The 16,296-nt window shown below is 36.2% G+C and overlaps 1 protein-coding gene and 1 pseudogene across 7 annotated transcripts in view; both read left to right on the forward strand.

The window, feature by feature from the left end:
* MAGI2 (membrane associated guanylate kinase, WW and PDZ domain containing 2) overlaps positions 1-16,296 on the forward strand; it is a 1,353,221-nt gene that overhangs the window by 118,049 nt on the left and 1,218,876 nt on the right. The gene's annotated exons all lie outside the window — the stretch shown is intronic.
* On the forward strand, positions 7,555-8,114 carry LOC136794797 (dihydrofolate reductase pseudogene; annotated as a pseudogene).

Raw genomic sequence — 16,296 nt, forward strand, 5'->3', positions numbered from 1 at the left:
CTGGTGGGAGAAAAAAATCAGAAAACTGATCTTTTTGCCTTATATAAACTTAAATGAAAATAGTTTCTGGACTTCCTTTCAAATTAATATTCAGCACACAAATTACTGAGCACTTACTATTGTATCTAAGGCGATATGCTAGTTGCTGGAGATACTAAAGTTTATAAGACATAGCTTTGACCATCAAGGACATTACAAAGATTAGTTATATTTTTTGGTCTAGCATGTTTCATACTTATGTATACAACCTGAAATTATCCAATAGCATCAAACAGTTCGGCTAGTAAATACAATAGAGTTGAGGCAGTGTGAGAGCATATGTGCTAATTAAATGGTCTCCCCTTATTACCATACTTTAATTACATTAAATGATATCAGAAGTACAGTTAATTTTTACTTCAAAAGCCATTGTATTCTTTTATTTGTATAATTAAACTACAAGAGCTGTAATACATTCAAACAGAGCTTGTACAGGATTACTTAAATGATAGCATTTTGCTTTGGGGCAAACAAAACATTTCCAGAAAATGCAAGTTATGTGTTAATTAGGCAAGTTCACAAATTGTGAAAATGCTTATTTATATCAATAAGATTGTATTTCATTTGCCTATTTATTTTTTATCAAGTATACCATCTTAATATTCTTGGCCTTATATTTTTATAGTAGAGTAAAAGATTGTGCCAACTAGCACGCTTTTAAATCAGATTTTACAGTTCAAATTTTCCCTGATAATCTAAGGCTATTTTATTGTCATCAGGGAATTATATATATAGTGATGCTGATTGGTACTGAAACTCCTAAATAATATGGGACTAAGTATATGTCCACACATACAAAGATATACATGAAATATTCCCAAATAAAAACTGTACTCATATTTTATCCATGATTTTATTTTTCATGTTTCTCAGACTTTTCAGTTGAAGTCTACTGAAGGGATAAATAGGGTGTAAGTCTAAGAAGTCCTTTCAGTATTAGGTGTGTTAAAATTAATGGGAAAGTCAGGTCTTTCGAGGGAAGTTCGGTCAGTTGGAAATGCAGGAATGGGGTTCAAGGAAGAGATATAAAGTAGAAGAGACCAGAAAGGAAGACCAGAGCTCTAATAGGTAAGATAATCCATGTGCTGTGTAGGCCTTGCTGAAAAGCTAAGAGGAAAAGTTAATTACTCAGTGTCAAATAAGCTGTGGAGACAAAGTCCTTAAGATAAGGGATAAGGATGATCAACACTGTAGCAGAAGTGAAGAACAAAGATAACATGGAAAGAGTCACTGGGTTATGGAAAAAGAGGGGTCGAGGCTAGGGTAATTAAGGCAGGATGGAGTAGGGGGAAATGAAAACTTTTAGTGCTGATTACATATCAAATAATTTGATAAATTATAAAGAATTAAATACAATAGTAGATTTGACACCAAGTTCAGATCAAGTTTTGTTTGTTTTAGTGTGCTATTTTTTTTTCTACAAGATGTTTATATGATAGAAGGACACTCAATTATTCATTATGTCAAAGAGCATATATTTATGGAACAGATTCTTTGTAAAATAAAACATCATTTAAGCTATGTTAGGGCAAAAAGAAAATAATAAAGAATAAGAAGGTTTCAACTTAACATAGGAAAAATGAAGATTATTGGGGTCAAGAATTGATGGGATCATGGCCACAGATAAAGAAATGAGACTACTTACAAGGAATCTGAGAACCAATGACTCAGGAAGTTAAAGAGTTCTGGAGTCTCTAGGCTCACATAAGATCTTTTATAACAGTGTATTTGTATTACTTTCATAGTAGTGGATACAGTGAGAAATAACTATATAGGAAATATCCCTTGCCCTCTAGGAAGTGTTGGAAAACTCACACAGTGTTCTCAAGCCAGTGTGTATTTGTGTGAACCAATAGCTCTACAAAAGCAGAAGGAGAGATCATGTCTGCTTAGGGAGACCAGATAGGGTATGAGGAAAAGTTTGACATGGGCTTGGCCTTAGGAATGGGAAGTACTCCAACTGTAGTAAACTAGAGGAGGAGCAAAAGCCCAGGGGTGTATAGTGCTTAGCAAACCATAAGTTGAATAGAAAACTAGAAGCATAGATTTTGTTTAGAGGTTTAGTGGATGAGGAAAAACTGGAGGAAGACTAGGTGCAGGCTGCAGAGGGCCTTGAGTACCTAGAAAAGGGTTGATGCTTTATAGGGCAGGCAGTACTGAGCAGGGGAAAGCAGAATCAAAGAACTGCTTAGGAAGATTTCTCTCACCACGGGTCTTAATAGAGAAGGGGGAAAAAAAGAACTCGTGGTAAAGTGTTATCATCTGAAATTGTATACTCTCAAAATGAACCTCAAATTATGTACTCTGAAAATGAAACCTCAAAAGTACACTGATTTTTCTGGGAGGTGAAACGTTCATAAGAAATTATGAGTATTTGCAAAGACAATTGAGGAGAAGTAAAACTACTTGTGTTAATAAGTGATTTCCTAATGAGAATAGAAATATAAGTAGGAAGTGCTTTGTGGGAAAGACCATAGGAAATGAAAATAAAATGATGGTTCTTACTTGCTAATTAGGACAGAATAGCACCTTCAGAAAAATCACAGTGGTTAGTATTACTGTTCTGTCCAGGAGGATGGACTCTTTTGTTCATCTCGTCCAACTGAGGAATTGTGTATTCTTCCTTTGAATTTGCCTAATTAAATGTAAGAATAATTTTAAAAAGAGAAAAATGTAGAAATGGTTTACCAGGAGCACTCTAATAATGAAAATCATTGCCAATTTATTTAGTAATATTCTTATATTTTTCAACACCTCTTCACATTTGTCAATTTCCTATGCAACCTTGGAGGTAATGGGTAAGAATAATGTCCTTGGCTGGGAAGTAACTGATCCAAATTGAGTGAAAATCTTGAACTCGGGCATATTTAAGATGCTCATTATGACCTCATAGAGAAAAGCTGTTACTGGCATGTGAAATCTTTAGAACCAAGTAGTGGTTGAACCTCAAAGGTTTATTTTTAAAGAGACTCCTTCTTTTTCATAATTCTTAGGTTTTTTAGAATATATCCAGGAATGAAGCATTATAAAAATTTATCAATTCTTAAATTTAGCAAATTCAGTTAGTAGCATTTTTTTATGCCTCAAGAGAACATCAAAATCCAGGCTACAAGATCTGGACTGTTTTCTTCTAATGTGGATACATGTATAAATTTTCTAGGACTGCTGTAACAAAGTACCACAAACTTAGTGGTTCAAGAACAACATAAATTTATTGTCTCACAGTTCTAGAGGCTGAAAGTCTAAGATCAACGTGTTGGTAGAGTTGGTTCCTTCTGAGGGCTGTGAGTGAGAATCTCCACCATGCCTCTTATCTACCTTTTGATGATTTGATGGCAATCTTTGGCATTATTAGCTTATAGTAGCATTACCTTGATCTCTGTCTTCAGATTCACATGGCATTTTCCCTGTGTATGTGTCATTGGTGTCTACATTTCCTCTTTTAATAAGGATACCAGTCATATTGGATTAGGGCACACCCTACTCAGTATAACCTAATCTTAACTAATTACATCTGTAATGACCCTATTTCCAAATAAGATCACTTTCTGAGGTACTGGAATTTAAGACTTCAACGTGTGGATTCAACTTGTAACATAATTCAGTCCATAACAATATGTAAGTAAAAAATGGATGTGGACATTGTTGAGAGTCATCCTGTAGATCATCTGTTCATTTGAGATCTTCTATCTCGTATAGTGAAGCAGAGAAATTAAAGATTCAGAGGCAACTTTTATCAGAAGAGGGATGTTTTCTGTATGTACCCAAGGTCTCCCATTGGGAATCATCTCGCTGGCTGCCCTAACATCAACCCTTACCTCAGCCTCAGTTCTCTAGCATACTCTTTCCCTGAGTCACCTGGGAAAAATATCACTTTTATTTTACCCTCTCCTCAATAAATTTTGGTGGCTCCCTGCTAACTGCATAGTGAAGTCCAAGCTCTCAAATATTCCATGTAGAGTCTTCCACCCACCAAAGCATACCTGTCATTTTACTCTCGGTTTTCACACGTACAAATCCAGTGTTCCAGCCAAACTCAATTTCTCATCATGTTCTGAGCAAACCAAAACATTTAAAAATTTCTGCACCTTTGTTTATTAGGACTATTTTTGTTTTGTTGTTTTTTTTTTGGGGGGGGGGTGTTGCATTACGCAGGCCTCTCACTGTTGTGGCCTCTCCCGTTGCGGAGCACAGGCTCCGGACGTGCAGGCTCAGCGGCCATGGCTCACGGGCCTAGCCGCTCCGCGGCATGTGGCATCCTCCCGGACCGAGGCACGAACCCGTGTCCCCTGCATCAGCAGGCGGATTCTCAACCACTGCGCCCCCAGGGAAGCCCTATTAGGACTATTTTTGAAATCTCTTTCTTTCACTCATCCTGTAAGCCTGAGCTGAAGTTGCACATCCTTCACTACACAGTCACTATGCACATGAGGTGTCTGCCTCTCATTCCTGTAGCACACATGGTCTGTGAGTCATTTTGAACTAATTTTTGTTTGTATTGTTTTTTTTCTTTACATATTTATGTCTTATATGTCTTACCTCCCCACCTGGCTTGTAAGCATCTTGGGAGCAACTATATTCTATTTTGTTATTCATAGAGTAATATAGGTGGTCAAACATTATTGACACAGTAGGACTGATTTATTGTGCATTTTCTTACCAGTGAAGTACACAGTGGCTGTTTTATTGTTTCACTTTGATTTGTTGTGCACCTACAGTTAGTTGCTAAAATCCTAGTTCACAGAGTTCCACATTGTCTCATGTAGAGTTGGGAGTTAAGGGGTTTGGATCCATCCTGTTGAACTAGTTCATTTAGTCCTCATAGCTTTAGTTACCTTATCTATTAAAAAAGGAAATAATGCCAATTTAGTTCTAAAGTTACTCTCAGATCTAAAATTCTATAATTTAATAGTTTATACATTATATCATTCAAATTGAAATCTCTATATAAAGCTATTCGGACACTGGAAGCTCTTATACAGATACATAGATTGATAGATTGATGAGCCTTGTATTGCTGGTTTAGTTCTTTTTTTCTGTCAATGCTGACTGACAGTCTAGTGATCTTCAATTATTTGTTTGATTTTATAATTCTGGCTATATTGAAAATAGTCTTGAAGTGACCTGTTGAAATTAAAAAATAATTAAAATGTAATTTGGAGGTAATTTCTGTGATGATATTTAAGGAATTACTAACAGTCATTAGCCACAGAGAGCAGGGTTGGAGAAATGAGGGGAAGTGGACTTTTTCACTTTAATCAGATTTTAACAGTACATATTAACTTCACAATTAAAAAGAAGAAGAATTGGGCAGTTTGAAGGCCAGTGGTGTTTATTAGAGATGGAACATCAGGCTGGCAAAAATCAAGAATAAAAAAGTAAAAATACCTCCTCCCTCCTTCTTAAAGGTTCTTAGAAGCAAGATGCTGGAACCCAAAGTGTCTGTGGAGTACAACAATAGATTTGTTAGTGTCCTATAATATCATAACATTCAAAGTGTTTCTTTATGATCCTTAGTAAAGAGACTAGTGTTTTGAAATTGAAGGGAAAGTAAAACAAACAAGAAATCCAAGTTTAGCAAAATAGTAGGTGATACTTGGTACCTGAGTTGATTTAATTACCACAAGTAGATGAGCAGTGAATATGACTCTAGATTCCCTGGAAACTTAGACCAAAAAGAACTATCTTGGGCTCTATCCTTTTAAATGTGTGATAGAAAAAAAGCACGTAGGTAAATCTATGGAAGAAAACTGTCCTTGTATTGACTGAGAGATAAAATCTATTTTCTTTTATAAGCTATATTAGGGCACAGAATAAATCATGTCTTTATCTACAATTTTGTAATAGATATACTTTGTTTCAATGGGCATTTCTTTTATGGTGGCTCTAGTAGTGCTGAGAGCATAATACTGCATCTTAACACAGGAAGGGTTTTCTTGCATAGAACAGAAAACAAGGCCCAGGACCTTTGCTTTCTGCTGATGTAACTTTTGAAGTTGGAAGAATTAAAATTTCTGGCTTATTAATGTATCATCAGATTGCCTTGCAACTTCCTTAAATATGTCATTATGAGATGAGTAAGCCATGTGAGATTAGGAGAGGGAAGAACCTCTTATTTAGGTATGCCGTCTGTGTGGAGTTCCCACTGGGAATCAGTCTCTATTGCAGTAGGAATGTATCAGAAAGGCAGAGGACATGTCCAGAAAGAGTGGCTTCACTAATTAGGTAATAGAAGCAAGAGGGGCTGGACCTGAGGAGCAGAACTATGGTCCCCAGCACCAGGATAGCAAGTGTTTGGATGTAACAAGTTATATCCAGTTCTCTCTTCCGCAGCAAGATAATTCAGGGTTCCCAGCACCTTGCCTGTTTATTGGGTAAGAAGTTAAGGCAGCCCTTGGAAGTTCACATCAGTTCTAGCTGTTGAAAATTCAACTGAACAGTGTAATCCATTAGAACTATAACCTGCTAGAAATTCAAGTTTTGGCCTTAACCAGTCCAGGTTTAATCATAACATCATATAAGGGAGTTCCCCATCCTGGTCCTCATGAACTAGCCTCTTCTGGCCACCACAGTATCCTTAGCCAGGAGTGATGATTTTAATGGTTCATCGCCTTTCCAAGGTAGGGGTATTTCCATAAACAGGAATATGCTCACTTCCTTTTCTTTTTGTCGATGATGGGCTGCTTACACCGGCTTCTGAAGGCCAAGGTAGGAATTAAATACTTCTTCACTTGTATCCTTCCATTATCTTGTCCAACAAATAGTTCAAGAGATCTCACATCTTGCTTAAAAGTTACAGGCTTTTTTTTTTTTTAACATTCATGTTTCATTATTTCTACCAATGTCAATGTACAGAATGAAGGAAACTGACATTTATTCATGTCTCATCTCTTGCTCTATATTATTTCATGCATTTCTTGGCTCAGTGCTTACAATGTAAGTGCTGTGTACCCAAATTTACCTTCATGTAACCCTAGACTTAGGATCTTTCCACTAGAGTCCTGTGTTGTCAGATGCAGGCAAATTGTCAAGTTCACTGGATATGTCTGGTAAATAGTATTTATAATAGGTTTGAGTTAATATTGGTTCAGTAGGTTTTGATTTCCCAAGGATGACGCTATGCAAGAGCTCCCTTAATGTGCAAAATAGACCTTAAGTAAATGGCCATCCCAGGGATTCAGGCTTGGATCAGAATTCAAGGTAAATGAATGAAGATACTGAGTTGTAATGCCTGGAAAACAGTTCTGGACATTTACACACACGCACACACACACATGCAAACACAAGCACAAACACATCTCTACCTCCCCCCATCATACACACACTTAATAGGAAATTAGGCACACAAAGCCTTGTCTAGGAAAATTTAAACCTTTCAATAGCTAAATAATTAAAAAGGAACTGGCAGACGATGGGTACAAAAATATTACTAGGGAAAAAAATTTTGCACCAAGCTGGTGGGTAATCCATGTGTCAGTGTGACGTGCTAGCTCGGAAGTGTTTTCTGCCGCTGTCATGGTTTGTTCACTAAACTGCATCATCGCTGTGTCCCAAAACATGGGCATCGGCAAGAACGGGGACCTGCCCTGGTCCCTGCTCAGGAATGAATACAGGTATTTCCAAAGAATGACCACAACCTCTTCAGTAGAAGGTAAACAGAATTTGGTGATTATGGGTAGGAAGACCTGGTTCTCCTTTCCAGAGAAGAATCGACCTTTAAAGAACAGAATTAATATAGTTCTCAGTAGAGAACTCAAGGAACCTCCACAGGGAGTGCATTTTCTTGCCAAAAGTCTGATGCCTTAAAACTTACTGAGCAACCAGAATTAACAAATAAAGTGGACATGGTTTGGATAGTGGGAGGCAGTTCTGTTTACAAGGAAGCCAGGAACAAGCCAGGCCATCTCAGTCTATTTGTGACGAGGATCATGCAGGAATTTGAAGGTGACACAATTTTTCCAGAAATTGATTTGGAAAAATATAAAATCCTCCCAGAATATCCAGGGGTTCCTTCTGATGTCCAGGAGGAGAAAGACATTAAGTACAAATTTGAAGTATATGAAAAGAACAATTAATGTGAAAATGTTTTCTGATCTATTTCAAGCCTCCTCCTCCCCCTCAAAAAAAATTATGTATTTTTTCTTGTAGAGACTTTTGTTGACTTTAGATCTGTGTATAATTATTTCTAAACAAAGTACTTTTATTCCACATCAATCTTAACTAGACTGTGTCAGATACCATTTGTGAAGCATTTCTTGCTGTGACTGCTTGAATGCCCATCAGGGGTCAAGAATAGGTTACCAGCACCTGCCTAGGATAGAATATCTACCAAGACAGACCAAAGTGGGAGAGTCCCCTGGTAGCATGAGTTGAAACCAAAGCCTGTAGAGCTAGGAGCTAGGCAGTTGGATCCATAGGTCAGAAATGGATTATAAACAGAAGAGCTAGCATTCAGTTATTAAAGTTAGATCAAAAGAGGGACTGTGAATTACCTTATATCACACTTCTGGAAAAAATTCTGTTCACTTAGACTGGGAGTAAATAAGTTGAAAGCTCCAGGGTGTTCCACAGGGATAGTAAAGAGGCAGGTACAAGACTACCTTTTCGGTGGTTAAAGGAGATGGTCTGAGACCTTAAAAAACTTTGTTTCTGATCTTCAGTGAGATCCCATGGGATGTTACAATGAGAAAACAAGAATTGGCTACTCTTTACAAAAAAGAATAATCTAATATCAAGCATGATGGCTAAAATTAAAAATTCAAAGAGGTAATAAATTGAGAGTGAATATTGCTAGAAACCAAAATTAGTAAGTTAGAAACTAAACTTCACAAAATTAAAAAATGAAAATTAAAACATTTTACCCATCACATTAGCAAAGGTTTAGATTAAGTATCCCCACCCCCCCAAAAAAATAGCATTTTCTGCCTTATAAAGTGTTACAACTTTTTAGAGTGTAAGTTAGCAATATCAATTAAAATTCAAAATACTCTGGGTTTGGACCCAGAACTTCCACTTCTAGAAATTAATCCTGAGCAAAGAAATGGACCCAAGAGTATTTGTTGTAACTTTTTTTTTTTTCAAACTTGGAAACAGCCCAAATGTTGATTATTAAGAAATAACTAACCAATATGTCTATAAAATATAACATCAGCAGCAGTTAAAAAGAATGAAGTACTGACAGAAAAATGCCAAAAATTGCTAAGTAAAAGAAGCAAATTGTTTATAATACTCAAAATGTTTAATAAATGTTCATGTGTGGGGAAAAAGCAAAAAATAAAAAAAAACACAGGAAAAAATATAAAAGAGAGCAACAAATTTGTCAACAGTTGAGCACTTATTATAAAATATAATAATGGAGAACATATATGAAAGTTGTGACGTGACATTTTATTACGCATTTAAAATTTTGATATGGTGGTTTCTAACACAGTGTTGAAGGAGAATAAGAAAGTTGAGGACCTGATATTACCCAACTTCAAAAGCTACTATAAAGCTATAGTAATCAAGACAGTGTGGGATTGGCAAAAAAAAAAAAAAAAAAAAAGACAAATAGATAAATGGAACAGAATAGAGAGCCCAGAAATAGACCTCCATAAATATTTTCAGCTGATCTTTGACAAAAAAGCAAAGGCAGTACAATGTAGGAAAGATATCTCTTCAACAGATGGTGATAGAACAACCGGACATCTGTATGCAGAAAAAAATGAATCTGGGTTTAGAGCTTACACTCTTCACAAGTATTAACTCAAAATGGATCACTGACCTAAATGCAAATACAAAACTATAAAACTCCTAGAAGATAAGACAGGAGAAAACCTAAATTACCTTGGGTATGATGATGCCTTTTTAGATACACCACCAAAGCACAATCTAGGACAGAAATAATGGATAATTCAGACTTTATTAAAATTAAAAACTCCTATGAAATGCAGTATTAGAATTAGAAGACAAGCCTCAGTCTGGGAGAAAATATATGAAGAAGATATATCTGTAAAGGATTCTCACCCAAAATATACAAAGAACCCTCAAAACTGAACAGTAAGAAAATAAACAACCCAGTTTAATAATGTGCCAAAAACCTTAACAGAATCTCACTGAAGTAGATATACAGATGGCAAATAAGCATATGAAAAGATGCTCTGCATCATATGTCATCAGGAAATACAAATTAAAATAACAATGAGATATCACTACATACCCATTAGAATAGTCAAATTCTGGAACACCACCACGAAATGCTGGTGGGGATGTGGAAAAACAGCAACTCTCATCCACTGTTTTGGGAATGAAAAATGGTGCGGCCTTATTGGAGGACTGTTTTCGGTTTTCTCACAAAACTAAACATACTTTTACAGTTGGATCCAACAATCCCACTCCTTCATATTTAGCCAAAGGAGTTGAAAACACGTTTGCAATAAAACTTGCACATGGATGTTTATAGAAGGTTTATTCATAATTCCCCAAACTTGGAAACAACCAAGATGTCCTTCAGTAGGTGAATGGCTAAATAAAGTGTGGTAAAGCCAGAGAATGAAATATTATTCATTGCTAAAAACTGAGCTATAAAAGCATGAAAATACATGGAGGAACCTTAAATGCTTAAATGCATATAACTAAGTGAAGCCAATCTGAAAAGACTACATACTATATGATTACAACTCCATGACATTCTGGAAAAAGCAAAACTTTGTAGACTATAAAAAGATCAGTGGGGCTTCCCTGGTGGCACAGTGGTTGAGAGCCCACCTGCCGATGCAGGGGCCATGGGTTTGTGACCCGGTCCAGGAAGATCCCACATGCTGGGCCCATGAGCCATGGCAGCTGAACCTGTGCATCCGGAGCCTGTGCGCTGCAACAGGAGAGGCCACAACAGTGAGAGGCCTGCTACTGAAAAAAAAAAAAAAAAAAAAAAAAAGATCAGTGGTTGCCAGGGCTTAGGCTGGAAGGAGGGATGAATAAGCAGAGCACAGAGCATTTTTAAGGCAATGAAAATATTCTGTAAAATATTATAATGATAGATACATGTCATTGTACCTTTGTCCAAACACATGTAAAGTACAACAGTAAGAGTGAACTCTGAGGTGAACTCTGAACTTTTGGTGATTATGATGTGTCAATGTAGATTTATCCCTGATAAAAAATGTATGAGTCTGATGAGTGATGTTGATAATGGAACAGCCTATGTATGTGTGGGAGCTCGGGGTATATGGAAATTCCTGTACCTTCCTTTCAATATTATTGTAAAACTAAAAATTCTCTAAAAATTGTCTTTAATTTTTTTAAAAAAGAAAGTTCTTCTGTGAACAAAGACCATGAATAATAAATACAAGAACTCAAGAAGGAGAAAACAAGACAGTGGGAGGAAATGGAGTGTCAATTGGCAGATTTTAGTAAAATAGAAGAACAAATCAAAATCATCAAAGAAATATAAAAGAATTGAAAAGAGCAGTCACGAGAATAGACAATGGAGAAAACACAGCAAGGGTACTGAGGATATAAGTGAGGAGATGCAATAAAGTAAAATAAAAATGGAAAGTTGAAAAGGACTAAGGAGAAAATGATAGATATATAAACCAGGCAGAGAAGACCCTATATATGCATAATTGGAGTCCCTCAAGAACACCAAAAACAATGGAACAGGATAAATATTTGAAAACATAACTTGAGAAAAAAAGTTGTGAAAAGGATAGAATACCTGATCCTATTTTTTGAAAGGACATATCATGTACCAGTGAAAATTGACCCAAATCAGTTAACACTGAGACATATTCTTCTGATATGTACCCAAGACATATGTCCTCAAGACATATCATAGTAAATTTATTAGCCTTTAATGATAAAGTTTTCAGATAGCCATGTAGAATGATCACAATACTTACAAGAGGGAAAAAGTCAGACTGTCCTTAGAGTTCTCCTCTGTGACACTGAACACTAGAAGTCAGTGTACAAAAACCTCTGGGGTACTTGAGGAAAGAAAGTATAAATCAAGGATTTTATGTCCACCCAATATTTTTATTAAGTATATAAACAATATTAAATATGCCACAACTCTAGAAATACTGTTCACCTACCAGAGGCTGAGCTTCAGCCAATCAAAGGATAATAGAGAAAAATTTAGCAAAATGACTAGTGATAAGCACTGTATATGATTAACAGAAATAAGACTAAACCAAATACGTGGATCAGATGACAAATCAGAACATAAACTGTATATGCCTTGACAATTTAGAAATATACAAATAAAAATTGGGAGAGTAAGGGAGACAGTATTTTGGCACTTTCTTACAAAACTATACATGCCGCTACCATATGTAGAATACCACAGGTACAGTATTCACTGAATACCACGACTCTAATAGTGTGGAGTCAAAGGATATTGTATAAAGTTGAAAAATCAAGCAATAGAATTCTAACTTGATATTGTTATATAACTTAACAGTGTAAAGATGGTAATAAACCATCATTACAATAAAACAATAAAAAAGATTGTTTTAAAACTCACAATTTCTAAATAGCTAAAATTAGAAATGCTGAACAATTTGTAATGACAACACTGATTTTTAAGAATTGTGCATTAAAAATTGAGTAATCCTTTAAACAAAATAATGAGGTAAACGTAATATTTCTCTTGAAAAGACACTCAAGATAATTTATGCCAAGACGTAACCATAAAATATTACTGTACTTCTCTGTACTTACTTTTGAGAAACTTTAGTATACTGCATGGAATCATGGATAAGTTGAAGTCTATAAACCTAAAGAAAATAATAAGTAGTATAAATAGACTTTTGGTAGCCCATACACACTTTTGGGGTTGTTGAATTAGAGTGTCTTTTGCTTGACTTTGAATGCTTCTGAAAAGTAAAGGATGTACTGTCCCTTACCAAGAAGTGGGTGTGCCTCCGTGGGTTGATGGAGAAATCTTGTCTCTCAAGGAGCAACTCCAAGGCTCTCCTTTCACTTAATTTGGTTTGCAGGAGAACTCCGGACTCTTTGATCTCAAGGGAGCAAAACTCTATTACAAAGTGTAACATGGTATACAATATATTTTGGGAGTCCCAAACACTTGTGAGAATCTGATTAAAGTGATAGGACCTTTCTCCAGGAAATGCACATGTGACATTTTGCCTATAACTGCATAGGGCCCCTGAAGGTCATCCAAAGAGACCCTCTTGGTTTATAGTCCCCATCTTAAAGACCCTGATTTTAAAAGTTGTTTGAACTTAGGTCAGAATCTCTACTGATGATCTGGCTGGTCAGAACCACAGTCTTATTCTTACTAAAATGAAACATTCCGGTACTACAGCAATAGTTTGCCAAGGGGAAAAATTAATCATTATGAATCCAAAAGGGTCTTTTTTTCTATTGTAAAGTGACTGACATTGGAGAACATTTACCACCTGTCGAAACTACTGGTAGACACTATCAAAAAGGGAAGTTTCCTGGTCATTGCAGCTCAGTCATCACTTGTCCTAAAAATAGGTAGAAAGATGTTCCTGGTCACTAGCTTCACTCTCTTGCATATAGCTCAGCATGGTAGTGATGCTGAAGTGAATATATCCATGAAGTCTGACTAGTAGGCAGACACCACACCACAATTAAGGATTCAGTCATCCCTGTGGCAGGTAGGCAGGACTGAGTCCTGTATTCCATCCTTAGCCAGAGATTAGAATATGCCTTGAGAATGAGCATTGTCCGACATAGTTTTCTCTGTGGATATTGTGTTCAGTTTGGAGAACAGAGAGCACTTCTGCCCAGCAGATTTTCACTGTTGTGCTTTTTTGAGAGGTGATGTAATAGGTACCCAAGGTAAACATAGGTCAAGGTTTACAGATTTAAGTCATCCCTTTAATTGTATCAAGAAAGACAGATAATCTTGATCTCAAATTTGAACCAACTCCTCAGATTACTTCATTCAAATCTGGGTGCATCTCTTTCTGTACTGTTGACTTACACTGTAGCTCCTCTTTGTGTTTTTCTTTATCTTCATCTGAAGTGAAACCCTGGACATGTATAGGAGCGTGCTCAAAATATTAAACTCGCTACTTGGCCCCCTGCAGGGCCAATGCAGCAGAGACTCATATGCTCCAATTTGTTTTTGCACTTCTATAGAATTCACAATGAATTTCACACATCTTTCAAGATATAAACATCACTTGAAATTTTTGTAAATTTTAAGACTCAGTGAACTAAGTGGATTTTGGGTATTTGTCTATTAAAGGTTTTAAAAACTAAGGAAAATAAATAGAGAATAATGTTCCTAGTTACCAAAATCCTCAGTAGATTTCAGTTAATATTTTTCTTGTTTGTAACTTAATAACTGAAAAAATGTTACCTTATTTTAAATTAGCATTTTGTGCAATTTTCATTTAAACATATTTATATATTATATAATTCTGGGTTTTGAAATTTGTCAAATAGATTTACAAATCTTTTTTTTTTTTTTTTTTTTTTTTTTTTTTTTGTGGTACGCGGGCCTCTTACTGTTGTGGCCTCTCCCATTGCGGAGCACAGGCTCCGGACGCGCAGGCTCAGCGGCCATGGCTCACGGGCCCAGCTGCTCCGCGGCATGTGGGATCTTCCCGGACCGGGGCACGAACCCATGTCCCCTGGATCGGCAGGCGGATTCTCAACCACTGCGCCACCAGGGACGCCCGTTTTACTCATCTTTTGTCCATTAAGGATGTAGTAATATCCTTAAGGTAATACAGTTACCTAAGTATGTATTTTGGGTTTTCTATTATCTATTTTCTATATTTTTTACTCTTTTTCTTACATTAAGTTTTTTTGTTTGTTGTACCAGAGTTTTTGCAATTTTATATTATCACATATTTCTGCCTTCCCTTTATAATTTCTTCCATTGCTTCAATGTTTATACTGTACATTTTCCAATTCTTTTTCTTCTTGACCTTGAGAATTCTCTAGCTTCATCCAAACTATCAGTGATACCACAGCAGGAATTTTTTTTTCTTTTCTGTGCATAAACCATGGTTACTGATATTCACTCAAGCACAGTGCAAAGAATTGAAATGCAGTTTGAAAGCACAGCCTAAAAACTCTGCTCTGATAAAAGTAAACTCTGCTAAAATCCTTGTACCTCTTTCCATTTGGTTAAGAGAGTGATTCATGTTGTTAATTTTGTAAGATCTTCAGAGTAATGTGCATGCATTAGAGGGAACTTCCCCAAAATTGAAAATGACCTTCACAATTTACATTTATATTTATGTTGTTGTTTTGCAAAGATGATTCATCAGTTCATAGATCAGTAATGTAAACCAAGAAACAAATCACTCACGCTTGAGAAATTTCAACGTGAATGTTAAAATAGACTTTTTCTTACTATTTTAAAACCACTTATTTCTGACCATATTTGAATGTTATTAAAACAGCCCCTGAAACTTATTTGTAATTATACATGTTGTACATGTATAATTGAATTGTACTTTCAAGAACAATCTGATAAAGATGGATAGGGTACTAGAATTTAATCACTCTTGAGGCCAAACTGTGTAATCATTACAGTTTCCCAGTTACAGGTCTTTGATAGGAAGCATTATGTGGTTGGCATTTAAAAATCTCCTATATCGAAGATTTTCATCTAAGTTCTCTGACAAAGATTTTCAACTAAGCTCTGAAATTTCAAGAGTAACATGGCTGGAGGCAGAGATTGTAATGCAATAATACTGTTTCCAAAGGATACCATATTTCCTTAAAAGAGAAATCCTACTTCCTGGGCTTAATACAGGTGTGCTTTAATAGAGAGTCACTTGACAGTCTGACTCAGAGGAATATTCGTTCACATTGTTTAATGACTGACACAAGTGCACAACCAAGGCCTCCTGCAATACCAGATGTTACTTTGTGGTGACTGAATTGTGGAGAGATCAAGAGAAGGACTGAGATGGCTCGAGGCAGTATCTGTTATCACCTGGTATGAATATACTCACCTTGGTCTAACACAGTTAGACCTCAGTGTTTTTCATGACACAGAGTCAGCAATAGTAACTCTCTGTTTTATCATGCTACTCTTAATGCTGGGACAAAACCTAAAAACAGTGCATCTGAAGTCAGGAGAAGGAAATTTTCCAGTCTTTGATGCAAGTCTCTAGAATAAAAGTGGTGGGGAAAAATTAATTGATGGGAACATTTACCATACCCTTTATTGGCTCACCCCTGAGGTCTCCCTACCCAGGTTACACGTTGTGGTTCATACTGTGAACTGAGAATTGAAGATCATGTATTCCTACTCCACTCCTG

This window comes from Kogia breviceps, chromosome 9 (assembly GCF_026419965.1).
Source record: "Kogia breviceps isolate mKogBre1 chromosome 9, mKogBre1 haplotype 1, whole genome shotgun sequence".
Classification (NCBI taxonomy): Eukaryota; Metazoa; Chordata; class Mammalia; order Artiodactyla; family Physeteridae; genus Kogia; species Kogia breviceps.